This window comes from Schistocerca cancellata, chromosome 3 (genome assembly GCF_023864275.1).
Source record: "Schistocerca cancellata isolate TAMUIC-IGC-003103 chromosome 3, iqSchCanc2.1, whole genome shotgun sequence".
NCBI lineage: Eukaryota > Metazoa > Arthropoda > Insecta > Orthoptera > Acrididae > Schistocerca > Schistocerca cancellata.
The window spans coordinates 945,960,679-945,982,239 of NC_064628.1; the positions used below are offsets into that span (position 1 = coordinate 945,960,679).

Consider the following 21,561-nt stretch of genomic DNA (forward strand, 5'->3'; position numbering starts at 1 on the left):
CCTGTCATCTCGACTGCTAGGGATACGTGGCCGTTGGGATCCAGCACGGCGTTTTGTATTACCTTCCTGAACCCACCGATTCCATATTCTTCTAACAGTCATTGGATATCAACCAACGCGAGCAGCAATGTCGCGATAGGATAAACCGCAAACGCGATAGGCTACAATCCGACCTTTATCAAAGTCGGAAATGTGATGGTACGTGTTTCTCCTCCTTACACGAGGCATCACAACAACGTTTCACCAGGCAACGCCGGTCAATTCCTGTTTGTGTATGAGAACTCGGTTGGAAACTTTCCTCATGTCAGCACGTTGTAGGTGTCGCCACCGGCGGCAACCTTGTGTGAATGCTCTGAAAAGCTAATCATTTGCATATCACAGCATGTTCTTCCTGTCGGTTAAATTTCGCGTCTGTAGCACGTCATCTTCGTGGTCTAGCAGTTTCAATGACCAGTAGTGTAGTTGGAAGAGAGCTCCCCGGATATTTAGGAGTACTTTATACGCTGTGTACAAGCATTGTAGTGAGTGAAGGGCACTCAGAGAAATGGAACAGACAAGGCATTTAGTACTCGAAACTCGACACATCTGCTTGTGTGCTCGCAGGACTGCACATAATTCTACATGGAACACAGCAATGTCTTCACTCAGTCAGACCTTGAGGATACGATCAGGGAAAACAACAGAACCACCAACGGAGTACCCCTGCTTCGACCCATCCGCAAAGAAAGCAGGAAAATACTGGTGTTCAGTTGAGATGGCATAAAACAAAGCATTAAAAATATTTATAGGATCACAATCTCTCCTGTACCGTGCGAAATCTAAAATTATTCAGGTTCTGTGAGGTAACCAGCGTGGCAGACGGTTAATGACCTTGGTTTACGGTTGTACTTGATCCTCCACAAGTGACTCCTGCAAATGCCCAATGCCGATGAGGATCCCAAACGGCAGGCTTTCATGTGTCTGTCTGTGTGTGTGTGTGTGTGTGTTTTGATCTCACGGCCCCTCAACAGTGAAGTTATCAGCTCAGTTACACATATTAACACGGGTGAACATGGATAATATGACTAAAACTGTTGTCAAGAAGTGAGGAGGGAACCTATAAAATTACACTCATCCATTCACTATTCTCTCACTCCCGTTGACCCACACATCAATGTAACCCACACGCCTTAAGGCAACAGAAAAGGATGAAAGGTTGTGGCGCTCATACAAAACGTCGGGATACAGCGAATTACAAACAGAGTCAGGAGTGCAACCTATCCTATAGGTTACTGAATATAAAATACTCTGGACGTCTGCACGAGGATGTCAGTCGGTTGGAAACCCGGATCTAAGCCTGTCTGTGCCCAACAGCTACGGACTTCAGCTCACACTTCGCTCAGATCTTCGTTATCAGCGGGCGATTCGTAAGGAGACGTCTCATATCTGGAGGAGCAGGAGTATGGTACGCTGGTGAACCGGGAGTAGCGAGGAACGTACACGCCTAACGCATCACGAGTAGTTGCTGTCGGACGGGACGTGGTGGTTGACCAGCCTCAGCACGAAGTCTGGGTATGGCACTGATCCTGTAAGCGCACATGTCCATCCTGATCCCCTCACGGATTACAGCTTCGTTGATCTTTAGACAAGAAGTTAGCACTAGAAGAATATTTCATATGTTCCAGCGCCCGAAAGGTCGCATAAAATTCTGCGTCAAAGAGAGTAAAGTCTCTAGGCATCCAGAGCTAGAGGACACGATCAGGGAACACCATAGAACAACCAACCGAGTCCCCATTCGTCCCAACCATAAAGACAGCTGTAGAGTTACGGTGCACAGTGAAAAAGTCATAAAAGAAGGTATAAAAACACATGCAGATGTGCAATCTCTCCTATAATCTAAAATTACTCTGCGCGTCTACAGTAACCAGTGTGGCAGGCGGTTGAAACCCTGTACTTGGAATTCTACTTGCAACACACTAAGTGACTCCAGCGCACGCTGCACGCGGATCACAAACAGCACTGCTGCTCGTGTACCATTGGGGAAAAGGCGTTACAGAGGTGGACGAGCAACAGTATGGTGTGCAAGTGAAGTCGGAGCTGCGAGGGACTTACTTGTCTGACACACTAAGAGGAGTTACCGCCAGATGGCGAGCGGCAGCTCCCCAGACTCAGCAAAGAGGCTGGATATCGGACTGGTCCTGTAACCACCAGCCGCCAGCCTCATCACCTCAGGGTGGATGGCGTCAAAAATCTTCATTTAGGAAGGTCTCAGTGTCTTGTACACTGAGCATCCATAGTGGAGTCATGAATACACAAAAGGCTTATAAAACTGGAGCAGACGCGCCCTGTTTTCTCGCCAAGACCTGTGGCTAAGATACTTCAAAACGTTAAGTCCCTTCTGGGACGTTGCCTTCAGGTCCTTCCGATGTAGTATCCACGAAAGTTTGGAGTCAAAAAGAGAACCAAAAACAGCCTGGACTCTTTAAAAAGGGAGAATGGTATTACACATACACTATTCAGATAAATTAAAATAACAATGACAAAGAATAAAAATGAACATACATCACCTCTACAGAAAGCGTAGAATCAGTCTCTGCAGCCCACTGCTCTTGCCTCGTCACTGTATTTTGCAACCGACGATTTGCTGTGGCAACACTGGAGAAAGAACACAAAACCCCAAAATCGTCCAAATGTAAGGAGCATTATACAGGACCTCTTGCTGTAGACGTGATATAGTTTACTGTTATGGCAAAGAGAGTAACACTTAAATCACTTTCTTGAGGAACATCGTTCTCTTCTTGAAGTGATCCGACAGGTAGTCACCAACTCTGGACCTAAAAGAGCGCATAGGCAGGAAAGACCATATGAAGAAGAGGAGGTGACCGCAAAAGTTTCATTGTTGGAGTAGCTCTAGAAAATTGTCTCCAAGTAGTGTCATACGCCTTACTGATGTCAATGATATGCAGAGACAGTGATATCTGTGTAGGAACGTCTGCTGCATAATCGCCTGTAGTAAGGTCAGGTTGTCGACAGGGTATCAAAATCTCCTGAATCCACACTGAGAGCAGCTAATGAGTTGTATGATAGTTAACAACCAGACCACGCGATGGTCACTTATATGCTCCACGTTCTTTTCTACACAGGGCGTTAGGGTGACGCTCCGGTAACTATTGAGATACGTGCAGTACAATACTGGTTCGAGGAAACAGCATCTCTCAACGAGCTGGGTAAGTTGCCTGTCTGAAGTTTAAGATCATAACATTTTCCTTCGACGCTGGTGGCAAATGTCAAAACATGCAATATCGGCTTGGGTCATGACTGAGTCCAGTAGCCGGCCACGGTGGCCGAGCGGTTCTATGCGCTTCAGCCCGAAACCGTGCGACTGATACGGTCGCAGGTTCGAATCCTGCATCAGGCATGGATGTGTGTGATGTCCTTCGATTAGTTCAGTTTAAGCATTTCTAAGTTCTAGGGGACTGATGGCCAACGGCCTTGCCGCAGTGGTAACACCGGTTTCCATCAGATCACCGAAGTTAAGCGCTGTCGGTCTAGGCTAGCACTTGGATGGGTGACCATCCGGTCTGCCGAGCGCTGTTGGCAAGCGGGGTGCACTCAGCTCTTGTGAGTCAAACTGAGGAGCTACTTGACTGGGAAGTAGCGGCTCCGGTCTCGGAAACTGACATACGGCCAGGAGAGCGGTGTGTGCTGACCACATGACCCTCCATATCCGTATCCAGTGACGCCTGTGCCTGAGGATGATGCGGCGGCCGGTTGGTACCGTTGGGCCTTCATGGCCTTTTCGGGAAGAGTTTCGTTTAAGTTTAGGGGACTGATGACCTCAGATGTTAAGTCCCATAGTGCTCAGAGCCATTTGAACCATTTTTCGAGTCCAGTATCACAGGTCATAAAGCGTGCAGATACCAGCTTCGACATGGCGGAAGGGGAGTTTTAAGCGGGATTTGTAGTCCAACTTTCTTCTCTCTGCACCCAAACGGTAGCGATGAGACGCCAGATCCTATCTATCGTCGGCAGTAATCGCTGCCATCGAATAAGCGATGTCTACGGACATTGTTTGGAGACACGCTATAACACTATTATCGATATTACCTATAATGGTCTTAACTAACTTCACTGTCTATCTTCACTAAATCTGACTTCTGTACAACCATGTCCTGTGATGGAACACAGATACAAACGCTTTATTCATTATTTACGATAATTTATGTAATTGGAATTAATCTATGAATTTAATGTCAAAAGTAAGGTGCTGGAAAATAATGAAAATGTTGCATTATGCTGCTGCATGTATAGGGAAATTAAGAACAGGGAAATTTTTAATCATTTAAATTTTGGAGCAAAATCCCTCAGCAATGGAACAAGGCAGGCGTGAACAGAAAAGGTGAATCTAGTGGTCAAACTGAAAAGCCCCTTTGTGACATGAGTCAGTCCGTGGCTAGCAGGCAAAGAGTGCGCAACTTATGAACTGAAAGAGGCGAACGAACTGCACGATTATGTAACATAGCCTCGGATGCGGCAGCAGTGCGGCTTCTTATTCATGGCATAATTTGGTCAGCTCTCTATTACGAAATTCGGCGCTAAGAAGAGAATTTTCGGAGCTTGCTACACACGAAGAGCCATGGATACTTTTGCCGCCTTTTTTGAATAGAACACGAGATCGACGCTGTCACCTCCTTCATCTCAAATTATCAGTTAAGTATGCATAATTGCATGAACCAGTTATATGGTTTTGGTTTCAACAATAAGTGCGTGGCCCGTAAATTTTGTGTTGAGCCACTTAGCTAGACAGGGTCCTACACCATGTGCTACGATGGATCCGAGTATTCTATTGTACTGAGCTGAAGGGCAATTATCTTCCTTATTTAATAAAGTTTGTCGAGTTGCAAAGTACATAGTTATTTCGTGAGCATAAGTTTTGAAATGTTACAAGTAATGTTCATAAATGGACAGTTAAATCATTCAGTTAATTTTTTTTTAATAATAGCGTGTACAATTTCGTGTGTTGCTTAGTTAACAGTGTTATCAATCAGTATTCTTACTAAACTGTTCAACCACGATCTGAATCTACCAATAAATTAGAGTCTGGGTCCCCATGATAATAGCTGAGCCATATTTACATGTTACATTACAATAACAACAATAAAGAATAAGCAGCTGGCTACAGATATTCAAATTATACTAGATTCAGTTCTCACATGTTCCACATGAGCTATATGTAAGGAATTGAATGTTCCTTAAGCATGCAAAACTAATCAGTACAAAATAAAAAAACTTCTTCGTGACTATTTCATTACTAGTAGTTTCCTGTAAGTAAACTAACAAAAGAAATCTTGTCCAAGTCCTTAGTGCTCCTTCATTACTAATCATTTACCTACAATTATCACTAGGTTTCTATTGTAATGCACTGATAGTAAGTATTATTGAGAGCCTGTAGTTACCTAAACGTATTAATACTACTCGTGTGTAGCTCAAGTCAAATTACTGGTACATTACTTGCTAAATTGTGATAGTGTCTTGTGTATTATCAGCAAAACAGAAATTTCATATGAAGTAAAGTCAACCCACATAGTTAACTTTCTTTATGAACGATGCTTGTACTGTGTACAACTCTGCCTAATTAGGCTGGCGACCGTACCTTTCCATGTAACTGCAGTCCACTTAATTAGTAAGATAACTTTGTTTCGATTCCCATTTATCTTGCTACTGTTTCCTTTCACTGGAAACCTTTAGGGGAACGAAATTAGTCCCATCCTTATCACTACACACGGTCACCGTCAGAAAAGCGAAATACTTTCACAGGAGAGACGTTATCGGTATATTACCACGTTAATAGTAGCCGTAGCATTATACGTTCCTTTTTACCTGACGAGACTAACTGGTGTTTTTCGAGGAAGGGTATTGCATGGGGCCCCATGTGACAGTATATTCGTTAGTTTCTTACACAGTAAAATACGAAAATACGGACGATAGCATATGTACTAAGCGTGAAACAAATGTATTACGAGCACTGAATGTCCAGCGGCACAGACATGCAGTAAATTCAGCAAAACAGATTACAACAAATATTACGGGAGCTTAGAAATAAAACTGTGATTCATATTCAGTCTTAAATGGATACAAGAACAGTAGTAGATCAAAGCGAACAGAACGACACAGTACATGGTGTACCAGGAAACATGAAGGAGCGCGATAGCAGTTACCGAAGCTACGGAACGGCAGTTGGGTTTCGTAGTTTCGTACCACACGTATAAATGATCAGATTCAGATGATTAGCCTGTCACAAAGATAACAGGGACTAAAGGACGGAACAAGTGAGAAAGATTAGGTACAAGATAGCAGATATGAGAATGAATCTGTCGATGTGTTCAATTCGTCACAAATAGAAACAGAACCGATTGAGTAGCATGAGCTAGAATTAGAGTATGGAGATATGGTAGAGTAAAACAGCGAAAAACCTTTGACCAGTATTGATGCGTTAAAATATTATCTACCGAGCGAGGTGGCGCAGTGGTTAGCACACTGGACTCGCATTCGGGAGGACGACGGTTCAATCCCGTCTCCGGCCATCCTGATTTAGGTTTTCCGTGATTTCCCTAAATCGTTTCAGGCAAATGCCGGGATGGTTCCTTTGAAAGGGCACGGCCGATTTCCTTCGCAATTCTTCCCTAACCCGAGCTTGCGCTCCGTCTCTAATGACCTCGTTGTCGACGGGACGTTAAACACTAACCACAACCACTACTAAAATATTATCTATACAAATTAAAACACAAGGTAACAATAAAACACTCAGTTTAAGGCACAGTTTAGGGGTCTTGGTAATTAACTCATAACACATGTTAGTAACCTGAATAATCAGCTGAAAGTACAAAATAGTAACTCTGAGAATCAAATGAAACCACGGCCGAAGTTAGGAGTTTTACGAAGGGGAAAAGCTTAAATTATCCGCCCCTTCTTTCACCGCCACTCAAACATTTTTGAGAGTAATTTGTGTAATATATTTCGAAATAAATGTCAGTATCTGACAACATTAACTTATTTTATTAAATGAATCAAGGTCAAAGAAAAGAGGCACAAAAAATTTAAAATATACAAGAATATACCATAAATCTCATACAATAATTAATTTAAAACTTCGATTTCCGAGCTTTTTTGGTTGCAAAAACATTTATGATAACACCTTAGTTTATGGAAGCAGCTCGTTTGTGCTCTATGGAGACTTTACTGAGATTTTCTAATCTTTGTTGAGCAGTGACGCTCCTCAAATTATTTGTAATTAGTTTCAAGTTGCTGAAACTTCTTTCTCCAGAGGAAACAGAAACTGTTATAGTAACTAATATTCTTAAGGCTGTAGCAATGTTGGGATACCCGTCTACCAATTTATTTTTATAAATGCACTGGCACTTTACAAGTCTCTCTACTATCAGGGTATGGTGTTTGAAACTTTCAATTTCAAAAATAAAGTCTTCCTTGTTTAGATCTTCTGTGTAGTTATCAGACAGTTCTGCTACTTTGTCCTTTAATTCCTCCACTTCCATTTCTTGAATTTGGACTCCACACAGAAAACTAAATTTTGCGCTAATGTTCTCCAGTGCAGTAAACCGAGTACTCGGCTCCATTATCACTCCGTCAGTTATTTCTGACAGGGACATCCTGAACAAATCTTCCTGTGAATGTTTGGATACTTCATCATCGCAAAGCTCATCGGTTATTTTTCTTTCTTCTGATCCTTTTTCCTGAGAATACCGTCGAGCCCTCATTATCTTCTATTAGCACTTTGGCCTCAGAAATAGCTGCAGAGGTACAAGAATCTCTGGAAGTTTTCAGAAAGTTCAAAAGGCATTGAATGTTTAGAACAGCTTTATCAATTGTAAGGTCTTCTCTTGCAGAAACTGGTTAACATGACCTACTTTTTTCAATATTGAATACCAGAAACGAGTTAAGGCAATACATTTGAGTTTTCTCATATTTTTTAAAATAGACCTTGCCTCTGTTTATGTTTCTGGTGATGAGAATTTATAAGTTTCAATTTCTTCCAGAGCCTTTACAACAATGAAAATGCTTATAAATTGCTTAAAATGCCTCTCCTCTTGCAGACCACCTGGTCTTGCTCTGGAGTTTTAATGTTGTGGGTGCATGTTTTTGTAAGATTTCCCATCTTGATGTGGAACCCACAAAGAATAGATAGAAATGGTGGACAGTCCCAAAAAACGTTTGGGCTTCAGCAGATGTGTTGACTGCATGTCCTCTCCTAAATTTAAAAAGTGAGCAGCACATGGTACGAAATAGGCCAGGTTATTCTTCTCAAGTATACTTGACTGTACTGTTTTGTACTTTCCAGCCATGTTTGCCCCATTGTCACAAGGCTGATCTCTGCAGTATTTAATGTTCAACCCATCTTGTTCTATATTTTATAGTATTTCTTGACTAAGATCTTCTCCTGTTTTGTCTGTAACTATAAAAAGTCAACAAAACTTTCCACAACCTCTGAGCCATTTGCCTTGAAATAGCGAACTACTTGAGTCATCTGCTCGTTGTGGCTGATATCTGCAGTGCAGTCAAACATCAATGAAAAGTATGTAGCATCTAAAATATCTTTAATTGTGTCTTGTCTCATTTTTTCGGCAATCAAGTCAAGGAACTCATGTTGTATATGTTTGGGAAAATAGCTAATCCGCCTTTTCTTGTGGCGTTCAATATGCAGACGAAGGGGGCACTAAAGTGTAATATAAGATCAATGGTACTTAGAAATTTCCCACTCTGTGGATCATCAAAGTCACCAACTTCTCTTGTTCCTCTAAATGGACTTTCTTGCATTGCTAGGAAAACTACAGCACCCATAACACAGTGCAACACTGCTCTCCAGTGAAATTCCTCTATTTTTATCTGCTCTTGCAGTTCTGTATCAATGCCTCCGCTTCTGAGAGAAGACTCTAGAGCCTTCCAAGAGCAAAAACAAAATTTATGGTTTGGTGAATTTTCGTGGGCAGGCAATTTTTCACTGAGCTTTTTCCAACTAAGGATCCCTTCCTTTTTAGCTAAGAATGATTTTAATTCAGAATGTGAGGCTAGGTGACAAGATAATCTGCAGGGAATACAATATAAAGCGTTTTTGCTCTCTTTATAACCTAGCCACCTTTTGTCCTATTTTCTAATGTTTTTAGAAACCAATATTTACTTAAACTGCGACCTTCTCTATAGCACTTACTGATGTCAGGATCATGTTCTTTTTCTGCTCTCATTTTTATAATGTTACATCTTTCAGTGTCAGAAAAACTCTTCGGCCGTGTACCAGGATCGTTAAAACCAAACTGAAACTCAGAAGTTTCATTCTTTTGCTGAACACTAGCTGACGTTCCAGGAAGTATTGTTTCACGTTCCTTCACAGTGTCGTCCATTACCTTCGTACTCGGACGATCTTCGGTTTCACCTGAAACCAAAAAATATATAATCCATACTGAACTTGAGAGATTTGCTGTCTTTGAGTAATTTGTTTACGTCCTTCCCTATTGTGGTAGTGTTACAGTAACTGTAAGGGATTGATCCCTGAGTCAATCCATATGAAGTGGTCCAGTGAGGATTGCTTGACGATTTTTAAATATTTTGATTTTTTTATGTTATTACTGAATAATTGAAAACTTCAAAAATGACCTTGCATCGTTACTGAATGGCGGCCATTTTTAATTGTAAGTGTGTGGCGATTTTCCAGTATAGAGTCGTTAGCGATAATTTGAAGACCTCTAATTGGGATTAAGTTACGATTTTGAATTGGTACGCGTGTTTTTAGAAAAGTCTCCTTTACAACATTGTCCATTACACAAACTACCCTAAATTCAATTTATATTATGTAATCTTACACGGTGTTGTGTTTTCCTTACTGACAGCAGGCTTTGTGAAAAAGAAATCCAATTTTCGTGTCTGAGATAACACCTCACTTATTTTTTTCTTCTTCCCTTCTCCTGTTTTTCTGTATGTCGCCCCACTACTCCGTCTTCGACCATCCATTACTATACAAGCTATCAAACAAATTTAAATACACAACAGAGGAACAACAGAGATCAGTACAACAGAAATCAATGATATGCCACGTAACGCCATCGTGCCCCAAAATTAAATGGTGACGGGAGAGGGTAGGCTCTCATGTCTGAGAGCTTTAGTGTGAAACAATTCCCTGTCAGCCGATGTTGCCATCTTAGCCAATTTTCGGCTGATGCTCGCCGATTTAAGGAATAAAAAGCCGGAAAATGTTTTTGTTAGTCGACGGCCGAAATTCAGTCTTCTTGTACTGCTACAAATACAGTTAAATAATTTAATTTAACTTACTTGATGTACATTGTAATTAAAATATTTACGTTCAAGCAAGAAGTTCCAATAAGTTAATAATGGTATTAACATTCTGAATAGACCCTTAGAACAGGTAGCTTAATACACTGTTTGAGTCAGTATTCTGATTATTGCTGCAAACTTCGTGACTGGTGCGGTAAGGCTGCAGCGCGACAACACTGGTTTCTCGAATAACTATCGCACTTCAAAGACGCAGCCAGGTTTTGGTTATGGGACGGTTTTTCAAGAAATTGGCATTGTAATAACGTAGACTTGTAATAGAGCTCAAAAGAACACTAATACTGTATGTATTGCATCTTAATCTGCACATTTCATTCCAAAGAACTGTTTGCTAGATAGCCATAATAGTATGAATGCAACATTAAGGAGCTTCCTAAGAATTTCTTCCCAAGAAAAAAAAAGAAAACTCCCAAAATTTGCCGCCCCCTCCCCAAACTGCCTCCAGGGGCATCTGCTCCCTTTGCCCCCCCCCACCCCTCCCCCCCACCCCTAGATGCGACCCTGGTGTAACGATCAGTAAGCAGATCAAGAAGTAGACGAGAAACTGGGTATTCTGAGTATTGCAATAAAAGACATGAAACTTGAGATAAATACCAATGTGGCCACTATGCAGGGCAGAACAATGACATCAACAAAAGATTCGATTTATAAATCATAAACCTTGCGGGAAAATGGAACCGCAAGACATCACAAAGTTTTCCATGCATGTCCCACTACGAGCTATTTCACGTGGAACGGCAATTTCTACGAACAGATGGAAGGTGTCGCCATGGGTCTCTCAGTCTAGTGGTGGCCAATTCTCCATGAAACAATTCGAAGCACAGGCAGTGGACTTGGAGACTTGCAAACCTAATGTGTAGTATAGATACGTCGATGATACTGTCGTTGTGTGCCATGGTGAAGAACAGCTCAGTAACTTCCTAAGACACTTGAACAGTCTCCATGCCAATATAAAATTTACCATGTAGGTAGAAAAGGACAAAAAACTGTCATTTTTAGACGTGCTGATCACAAGGGATGGCAAAAACCTGGGATGCAGCGTGTATCGAAATCCGATACACACGACCGATACCTGCACAAACTATCAAACCACCACCCGAGCCAGAAAACAGTCATGATTAATACGCTCGTAACGCGAGCAGAACGAATATGTGAGCCACAGCACCTCAGACGCGAAATGCAACACCTGGAAAGTGTTCTGAGGAGCAATGGGTACTCCACAAATGATATTAGAAGTGTAACAGCGCCAAACACTCGGCGAAGTAAGGAATCAAAAAAAGAAATGTCGGGTACGGCCTTAATGCCATACATTCCCAGAGTGACGGACAGAATCGGCCGTATATTGCGCAAACATGGTGTAAAGACAATTTTCAAACCGACAAGGAAGATCAAAGAGTGTCTCAGATCGGCAAATGAGAAAACACGCGAACAGTTTCAACAAGAAAGAGGAAAGTCTGAAGGTAAACGGATCCTGGCTTCCCGTACTGCAGCGAACAACCGTCGCAGGTAGCAAGAGGAGAACCGCACCGGAAATGACAGCGGAGAAGCCCTCGGACTCCAGTTCACCTCCGGCAGTAGAGGGTGAAGCTTTGACAATGACAGCCACTGGCGCTGGCGAAACGTCAGTAAAATCATCAGATGAACGTCGGTGGAACGACCCGAGACAGAATGCAATAGGCAGTTTTTAACCAAAACACTTCACATATTCAGGGATAGATCCGCGACCGTGAAAGAAAAATAAGAGACGAGTCCAATTGTGTCAATTATACGATACCCAGTGACAAACTATTAGATGGTGAAGTACGCTTTCATTCTACCAAAAGACGTACTAGACGGCATTCATTGGATTTTTTAAAAAAATGCCAAAGAATTTTTCCTGGGTATTTGATAGATTAGGAAAAGATTAACGTAGTTATCAGTGCATTATCAGGTGACGCTAAATGGTAGGTACTAAATTTGAACTCTGATCAGGTGACGTTTAACGAATTCAAACACCGGGAAATACTGACCAGAACAGAAACAAGATTGTATATGGCGAAAGTTCATAATGGCTAGGTTATGTGACGGTAGGGGCTGAAACTCCATGAAAGATATCTCTGAACCCTGATACCGAAAACTGACACCCCTGAAGAAGACGATCCGAATCCGAGATTATTTGCGAGCTGTGGAAAAACCTGCCAGAGAATTCACAGAGATCCGTAACAAGAAATCATAAAAGCTTTTCTGCGTTTTTAGAAAGAGTAGAGGATCAAGATCATTTGCGAAATAATCGTGATTGTCGCCATAACAACAACAACAACAACAGGATAAATCATAATGACAATGAACAAAATGACCGTGCTAGATATCGAGCTAATTGTGTGCATCGAGGTAGCGGCAGAGGTCGAAGTACTTCAGCCGTTCGCAGAAGAGCATTTGCACCGCGACATTACCACGACAGCAACAAAGCGGCAGAATGAAGACGGCGTATGTTGCGGGACAAACTAAAGCGGACAGATTTTCATCGCCCAAACGCATGGATGATGTGAACCTAATAAACGAGAATGCTACTGCGAAGCACCGAAGGTTACTGCAGGCAAAGCGACAGATATTCTCAGGAGTGAGTCACGGCGGCCAGGCAGTTAAACTTTTACTAGCGTTAGGACAAACAGCCCGCCAGCGCAGAATACATCACACTGATCACCTGTTCCTGTAGAAGCTGTAGTTACGGCAGTAGGACGGAAAGAGGGCGTCACAGTAGAATGCAATAAACCTGTTTCTGCAAAAAACTGCATCGGGGCAAGAGAAAACGTGAGCACGTTGGTAGGCGAGGAAGAAAGCGCTGACCATAGTTTGAATAACGATAAAATTAACGAAAATGATTTGTCTTGGATAACTAGCTGGTGTGAACGGATCAATGATCAGTACCAAGGGATAAAGCAGTGCGAATGAGAGAATTTCAAAAGGAATAATGCAACCAAAAGACTAGGTAGTAGTGAAAGGAGAAAAAGGGACGGCGAGAATAGGACGTGGCCCGATAGCAAGGAAAAATGGAAATATTTAGCAACGCATAAAATTCGCGAGCAGAAATTAGTAAAGAGATGGCAAGTAGTGAGGAAAAGGGCACCGCGAGAAGTACGCGAGCTGCCAAAAATACTGAGATTAATAGTAAGAAAAGGAATACCATCGCAATGACTAGAATGGAAGAAGATTAAATCCTCGGCGTTGTTGACAAAGCATGCCTGACTAAAGAGTCGCCAGCAGGAAAAACTGCTATCAAATGGTTCAAATGGCTCTGAGCACTATGGGACTTAACATCTGAGGTCTTCAGTCCCCTAGAACTTAGAACTACCTAAACCCAACCAACCTAAGAGCATCACACACGTCCATGCCCGAGGCAGGTTTCGAACCTGCGACCGTAGCGGTAGCGCGGTTCCAGACTGAAGCGCCTAGAGCCGCTCGGCCACTCCGGCCGGCGAAAAAGTGCTCTCAGAAGACCAGAAGAAATAATACGGCCGACTGTTGACAAATTACTGAAGTTCAGGAAGACTGCACAAAATACGAAGTGAAGATGGATGCCTATAGAGTCGATGTAAATTTCAGGTCAGATGAAGAGCCTAACAACACTGGAGGGAAGCCGTGACCCTGAATATTTAACGCCTGACGAAAGGTCGGGTCAGGAAATTAACATGTGTCTAAGGAAAGAGTTTCTGTTCCAACCGAACGGTGACCCAAAATGGTCAGATATAGAAGACAGTCCGGATGAAGATTATATTAACGTATCAGTCATGAAGGTAGGGGTGTTCAAATTGAGATCCCCTGCTATACCCGCAGGATAGGACAGATAGTTTAACTTGTGGAAAGGGGCCAAAATGAGTGGCTGTCAGTTGCACTCGAACATACTACTTTATTCATCATTTTGATTTGTAGCTCCTTGTATTGGCCGCGTTTGCAATTAAAATTGTTGGATGTGAGAACCAGCAGTTATGCAAAACACCGTTTTTATCAGTACTCAAATTTGTTTCGGCACCACTGTGCCATCATCAGTGGGTTTTCGTTTTTATTTATTCTGCAATGTGAACATTTTTGTTAAATGATTACAAAATTATGTGCATTTTTAGTTCAAACAACAGATCGTTTCTTTTTGCAAACACAAATACAAATACAAACACAAATACAAATAAAAACACATCAGATAAAGTTTACACACGCACGCACACACACACACACACACACACACACACACACACACACACACACACGAAAAATAGATACATTAAAATCTGCAAAGACACACCATTTGCACACAAAAGGAGTACCATATACAGGGAAACACACACAGCTAAGAAGCACACAGAAAACACACACACAGACGCGCACATACACATACACACACACACACACACACACACACACACACACACAAAGATAAAATAAAACAAAATTCAAATTTGGCGCTGAACTCTCTGGTGAACAAATGAACACTGACTGGGCTGGGACACACAAGCCACAATCACGCTGTGTTATGGTGTAGTGAAAAGTGTTTTACTACGTTATTTTGTGGAAAATATTTGTTACAGTTATGTATGCATCACAACATCTAGCATGATGCGGAGAATGAAGTGCTTGCCACGCGAAAACGTAAGTAAATACGAAAATAGGCGCGAAAACATCGCGAAAAACTAAATTACATTCTAGAAAGTAGGTTAACTCCCAGCAAAAATCTTTCTCATCAACATCGTTAGGTTGCAGATGACAAGCTTCATGTAGTAATTAACACACAAGTGATCCAGAAAATTCATGCACACAGAATATAAAGGTATTTACAAAAGCAACGATCTGTTGTTTGAACTAATAATGCACGTATAGTCATTTAACAAAAACGTTCACATTGCAGAGCAAATAAAAACGAAAACCCACTGATGATAGCACAGTGGTGCCGAAACATATTTGAGTAGTGAGAAAAACGGTGTTTTGCATAACTGGCGGACCTCACCTCCAAATATTCTAACTGTAAACACGGCCAATACAAGGAGCCGCATATCAAAAAGATGGATACTTTCCACTTCACCAGAGTACAGTGTGATTGTGGTTTGTTATGTGTCCCAGCCCAGTCACTGTTCAGTTTTGTGCACCAGCGAGTTCGGCGCCAAATTTGAAGTCTGTTAACATTTTATATTTGTGTGTGTGTGTGTGTGTGTGTGTGCATGTGTGTGTGTGTGTAGACTTTATCCGTTTGTGCTGTTTTTACTTGTAAAGTTCCTTTAACGTGTTAAATAGTGTGCCCTTTATGAGTGTAGTGTATTCGTTTAAGAGCTGTTTCCCTTCTGCTATTGCCTTCTATAGATGGAAGTTTTCCTCAATGGTCAGTTTACTGTATAGGCTGTGGCTGGGTTTTAGTATTCTCAGGTCTGTTTCTTCTGTGGTTGGGTGGTGTTTCTTGGCTACAAGGTGGTCAGCAAATGTTCTGTGGGAGCTGTTGCTTTTTAAGGCTCTGAGATGTTCTGAATATCTTGTTTAGCTGTTTCTGCATGTTTGTCCTATGTACACTGACTGGCAAGTGTTGCATGTGAGTTCTACTTCATTCATTTGACAAACATTACAAGAGTAAAGAAAACCTTAAAAACAGAGCAAGCCAAACATTAATTTTAGAACTTAATTCCCGGATAAATGAGCCATTCAATCGCACGCTTCAAGGGAAAAACAACTTTAATTTAAAACCGGCTTAAGGCCACTCACTTAAGATTCAAACACTCGCAGTGGAGGGTGAAGCTTTGACAATGCCAGCCACTCGTACTGGCGAAACGTCAGTAAAATCATCAGATGAACGTCGACCGAAGATCCCGAGACAGAAGCCAATAGGCAGTTTGTCAATATGAACTTTTTTATAACTCCTTAATTTTTTATAAAATATGTTTTGTAAAAGATGTTATAATGTTGTGAAGACCTGCAGTTATAGTTTTATTATTACATTTCTATAGAAGTAAATGGAAGTTCCAAAACAGTGAAATGACATGCTCAAAGGCTCTAGTGCATAATTTGTTCCAGGTTGATAAATTGGAATGCCAATACGCGAAATAGGCAGCATAATTTCTTGTTAAGTGTACAGAGCAGGAAAGGGTGTTTCAAAAGGACTGACAAAAATCTGAGTGGTCAGCCAAGAGTTCCGTTGGTAAAACAATGTTTTTAAATAAAGGTGTTGGAGTGGATTTCCTAAAATACTGAAAAGGCAGTGAGAAAGATTATGCTTATTATGCTCCCTGCCGCCGTTGGATAAGCAGCTGCAGCAGCAAGTCGTATACTCCTAGCTCACTCATTTGTTACATAGATTAATTCTTAATTTCTTTGCGTGTTTTTGGTACTTGCATTGTTTAATTCATAAATTTCGGGCGCATTATAGTATTTGAGAGTTGTAGCATCGCGTTTTAGTACCCGAATAGTGTAAAATCGCGTAGTCTCCTTCCGCCGCCGAGCAGTGTGTCAGCAGTGCGCAAGTAGCAGCATTACTGCATTTATTAGGCAATCTTGTATTTTAATAACCGTTTAAATTTTGTGTCGATTTGTTTGCGCTCTCTGTAGATTAGTTCAGACGTTCTTTGCACAACAGTTTTTAGCATGGATAGGGACTGCAACTGCTGTGTTCGGATGCAGGCTGAGTTGGCATCCCTTCGCTCCCAGCTTCAGGCAGTGTTGGCTTCGGTCACACAGCTTGAGGCTGTTGCCAATGGGCATCACTGTGGGGGTCCGGATGGGGGTTTGTCGGAGACGGCCAGCTCGTCCCACGCATCCCCCGATCGGACTACGACTTTGCTTGCCCTGGATACTGCCCGCATTGAGGCTGATCCCTCACCTGTGGTAGAGTGGGAGGTCGTCTCAAGGTGTGGCAGGGGGCGAAAGACATTCCGGAGGGCTGAACGGAAGGCTTCTCCAGTTTGTCTGACGAACCAGTTTCAGGCTCTGTCTCAGGCTGATACTGATCTTCGGCCTGACATGGCTGCTTGTCCTGTTCCAGAGGTTGCCCCTCGATCTGCAAGATCCGGGCGGTCGCAGAGGGTGGGCTTACTGGTACTTGGAAGCTCCAACGTCAGGCGCGTAATGGGGCCCCTTAGGGATATGGCAGCAAGAGAGGGGAAGAAAACCAATGTGCACTCCGTGTGCATACCGGGGGGAGTCATTCCAGATGTGGAAAGGGTCCTTCCGGATGCCATGAAGGGTACAGGGTGCACCCATCAGGTGGTCGCTCATGTCGGCACCAATGATGTGTGTCGCTATGGATCGGAGGAAATCCTCCCTGGCTTCCGGCGGCTATCGGATTTGGTGAAGACTGCCAGTCTCGCTAGCCGGATGAAAGCAGAGCTCACCATCTGCAGCATCGTCGACAGGACTGACTGCGGACCTTTGGTACAGAGCCGAGTGGAGGGTCTGAATCAGAGGCTGAGACGGTTCTGCGACCGTGTGGGCTGCAGATTCCTCGACTTGCGCCATAGGGTGGTGGGGTTTCGGGTTCCGCTGGATAGGTCAGGAGTCCACTACACGCAACAAGCGGCTACACGGCTAGCAGGGGTTGTGTGGCGTGGACTGGGCGGTTTTTTAGGTTAGATGGCCTTGGGCAAGCACAGAAAGGGCAACAGCCTCAACAGGTGCGTGGCAAAGTCAAGACATGCAGGGACCGAGCAGCAATCGGTATTGTAATTGTAAACTGTCGAAGCTGCGTTGGTAAAGTACCGGAACTTCAAGCGCTGATAGAAAGCACCGAAGCTGAAATCGTTATAGGTACAGAAAGCTGGCTGAAGCCAGAGATAAATTATGCCGAAATTTTTACAAAGGTACAGACGGTGTTTAGAAAGGATAGATTGCTTGCAACCGGTGGTGGAGTGGCTCTGAGCACTATGGGACTTAACATCTGTGGTCATCAGTCCCCTAGAACTTAGAACTACTTAAACCTAACTAACCTAAGGACAGCACACAACACCCAGCCATCACGAGGCAGAGAAAATCCCTGACCCCGCCGGGAATCGAACCCGGGAACCCGGGCGTGGGAAGCGAGAACGCTACCGCACGACCACGAGATGCGGGCCGGTGGTGGAGTGTTCGTCGCTGTTAGTAGTAGTGTATCCTGTAGTGAAGTAGAAGTGGATAGTTCCTGTGAATTATTATGGGTGGAGGTTACACTCAACAACCGAGCTAGGTTAATAATAGGCTCCTTTTACCGACCTAACGACTCAGCAGCATTAGTGGCAGAACGACTGAGAGAAAATTTGGAATACATTTCACATAAATTTTCTCAGCATGTTATAGTCTTAGGTGGAGATTTCAATTTACCAGATATATACTGGGACACTAAGATGTTTAGGACGGGTGGTAGGGACAGAGCATCGAGTGACATTATCGAGTGCACTATCCGAAAATTACCTCGAGCAATTAAACAGAGAACCGACTCGTGGAGATAACATCGTGGACCTACTGATAACAAACAGACCCGAACTTTTCGACTCTGTAAGCGCAGAACAGGGAATCAGTGATCATAAGGCCGTTGCAGCATCCCTGAATATGGAAGTAAATAGGAATATAAAAAAAGGGAGGAAGGTTTATCTGTTTATCAAGAGTAATAGAAGACAGATTTCAGACTACCTAACAGATCAAAACGAACATTTCTGTTTCGACACTGACAATGTTGAGTGTTTATGGAAAAATTCAAGGCAATCGTAAAATGCGTTTTAGACAGGTACGTGCCGAGTAAAACTGTGAGGGACGGGATAAACCCACCGTGGTACAACAACAAAGTTAGGAAACTACTGCGAAAGCAAAGAGAGCTTTACTGCAAGTTTAAACGCAGCCAAAACCTCTCAGACAAACAGAAGCTAAACGATGTCAAAGTTAGCGTAAGGAGGGCTATGCGTGAAGCGTTCAGTGAATTCGAAAGTAAAATTCTATGTACCGACTTGACAGAAAATCCTAGGAAGTTCTGGTCTTACGTTAAATCAGTAAGTGGATCGAAACAGCATATCCAGACACTCCGGGATGACGAAGGTATTGAAACAGAGGATGACACGTGTAAAGCTGAAATACTAAACACCTTTTTCCAAAGCTGTTTCACAGAGGAAGATCGCACTGCAGTTCCTTCTCTATATCCTCGCACAAACGAAAAAATGGCTGACATCGAAATAAGTGTCCAAGGAATAGAAAAGCAACTGGAATCACTCAACAGCGGAAAGTCCACTGGGCCTGACGGGATACCAATTCGATTCTACACAGAGTACGCGAAAGAACTTGCCCCCCTTCTAACAGCCGTGTACCGCAAGTCTCTAGAGGAACGGAAGGTTCCAAATGATTGGAAAAGAGCACAGGTGGTCCCAGTCTTCAAGAAGGGTCGTCGAGCAGATGCGCAAAACTATAGGCCTATATCTCTGACGTCGATCTGTTGTAGAATTTTAGAACATGTTTTTTGCTCGAGTATCATGTCGTTTTTGGAAACCCAGAATCTACTATGTAGGAATCAACATGAATTCCGGAAACAGCGATCCTGTGAGACCCAACTCGCTTTATTTGTTCATGGGACCCAGAAAATATTAGATACAGGCTCCCAGGTAGGTGCTATTTTCCTCGACTTCCGGAAGGCGTTCGATACAGTTCCGCACTGTCGCCTGATAAACAAAGTAGGAGCCTACGGAATATCAGACCAGCTGTGTGGCTGGATTGAAGAGTTTTTAGCAAACAGAACACAGCATGTTGTTATCAATGGAGAGACGTCTACAGACGTTAAAGTAACTTCTGGCGTGCCACAGGGGAGTGTTATGGGACCATTGCTTTTCACAATATATATAAATGACCTAGTAGATAGTGTCGGAAGTTCCATGCGGCTTTTCGCAGATGATGCTGTAATATACAGAGAAGTTGCAGCATTAGAAAATTGTAGCGAAATGCAGGAAGATCTGCAACGGATAGGCACTTGGTGCAGGGAGTGGCAACTGACCCTTAACATAGACAAATGTAATGTATTGCGAATACATAGAATGAAGGATCCTTTATTGTATGATTATATGATAGCAGAACAAACACTGGTAGCAGTTACTTCTGTAAAATATCTGGGAGTATGCGTGCGGAACGATTTGAAGTGGAATGATCATATAAAATTAATTGTTGGTAAGGCGGGTACCAGGTTGAGATTCATTGGGAGAGTCCTTAGAAAATGTAGTCCATCAACAAAAGAGGTGGCTTACAAAACACTCGTTCGACCTATACTTGAGTATTGCGCATCAGTGAGGGATCCGTACCAGATCGGGATGACGGAGGAGACAGAAAAGATCCAAAGAAGAGCTGCGCGTTTCGTCACAGGGTTATTTGGTAACCGTGATAGCGTTACGGAGATGTTTAACAAACTCAAGTGGCAGACTCTGCAAGAGGGGCGCTCTGCATGGCGGTGTAGCTTGCTCGCCAGGTTTCTAGAGGGCGCGTTTCTGGATGAGGTATCGAATATATTGCTTCCCCCTACTTATACCTCCCGAGGAGGTCACGAATGTAAAATTAGAGAGATTAGAGCACGCACGGAGGCTTTCAGACAGTCGTTCTTCCCGCGAACCATACGCAACTGGAACAGGAAAGGGAGGCAATGACAATGGCACGTAAAGTGCCCTCCGCCACGCACCATTGGGTGGCTTTCGGAGTATAAATGTATATGTAGATGTAGAACAGTGTTGTATTATTTTGTTGAATTACATAAAAAATTAATGCAGCCAAAAACATCTATCTGGTGGAAGTGCTCTGAGTAACACTGATTTTCCTCTCCACAGTAAAATATTATGTAAATACGTCATGTTGTTCTTGCGTGAATGAGGAGATACGACGTTCTATAGTTTTGTATTGTTATTTACGTAACGTGAATGCTGTTGTGACGTGCTTGTAACTTTCTTTTTCGCAGAAAGTTGTTCGGGTTGTTACAGATGTTTAACTGATGTATCCCTAACAGGAAACATTACTGGAACATGGGACATGTTGTTGTTGTTGTGGTCTTCAGTCCTGAGACTGGTTTGATGCAGCTCTCCATGCTACTCCATCCTGTGCAAGCTTTTTCATCTCCTAGTATCTACTGCAACCTACATCCTTCTGAATCTGCTTAGTGTATTCATCTCTTGGTCTCCCTCTACGATTTTTACCCTCCACACTGCCCTCCAATGCTAAATTTGTGATCCCTTGATGCCTCAAAACATGTCCTACCAACCGATCCCTCCTTCTAGTCAAGTTGTG

The 21,561-nt window shown here is 42.8% G+C and overlaps 1 pseudogene; it reads left to right on the forward strand.

Moving 5' to 3' along the window:
- Positions 1 to 3,461: 3,461 nt before the first annotated feature.
- LOC126177307 (5S ribosomal RNA) lies at positions 3,462 to 3,579 on the forward strand (annotated as a pseudogene).
- Positions 3,580 to 21,561: the final 17,982 nt, after the last annotated feature.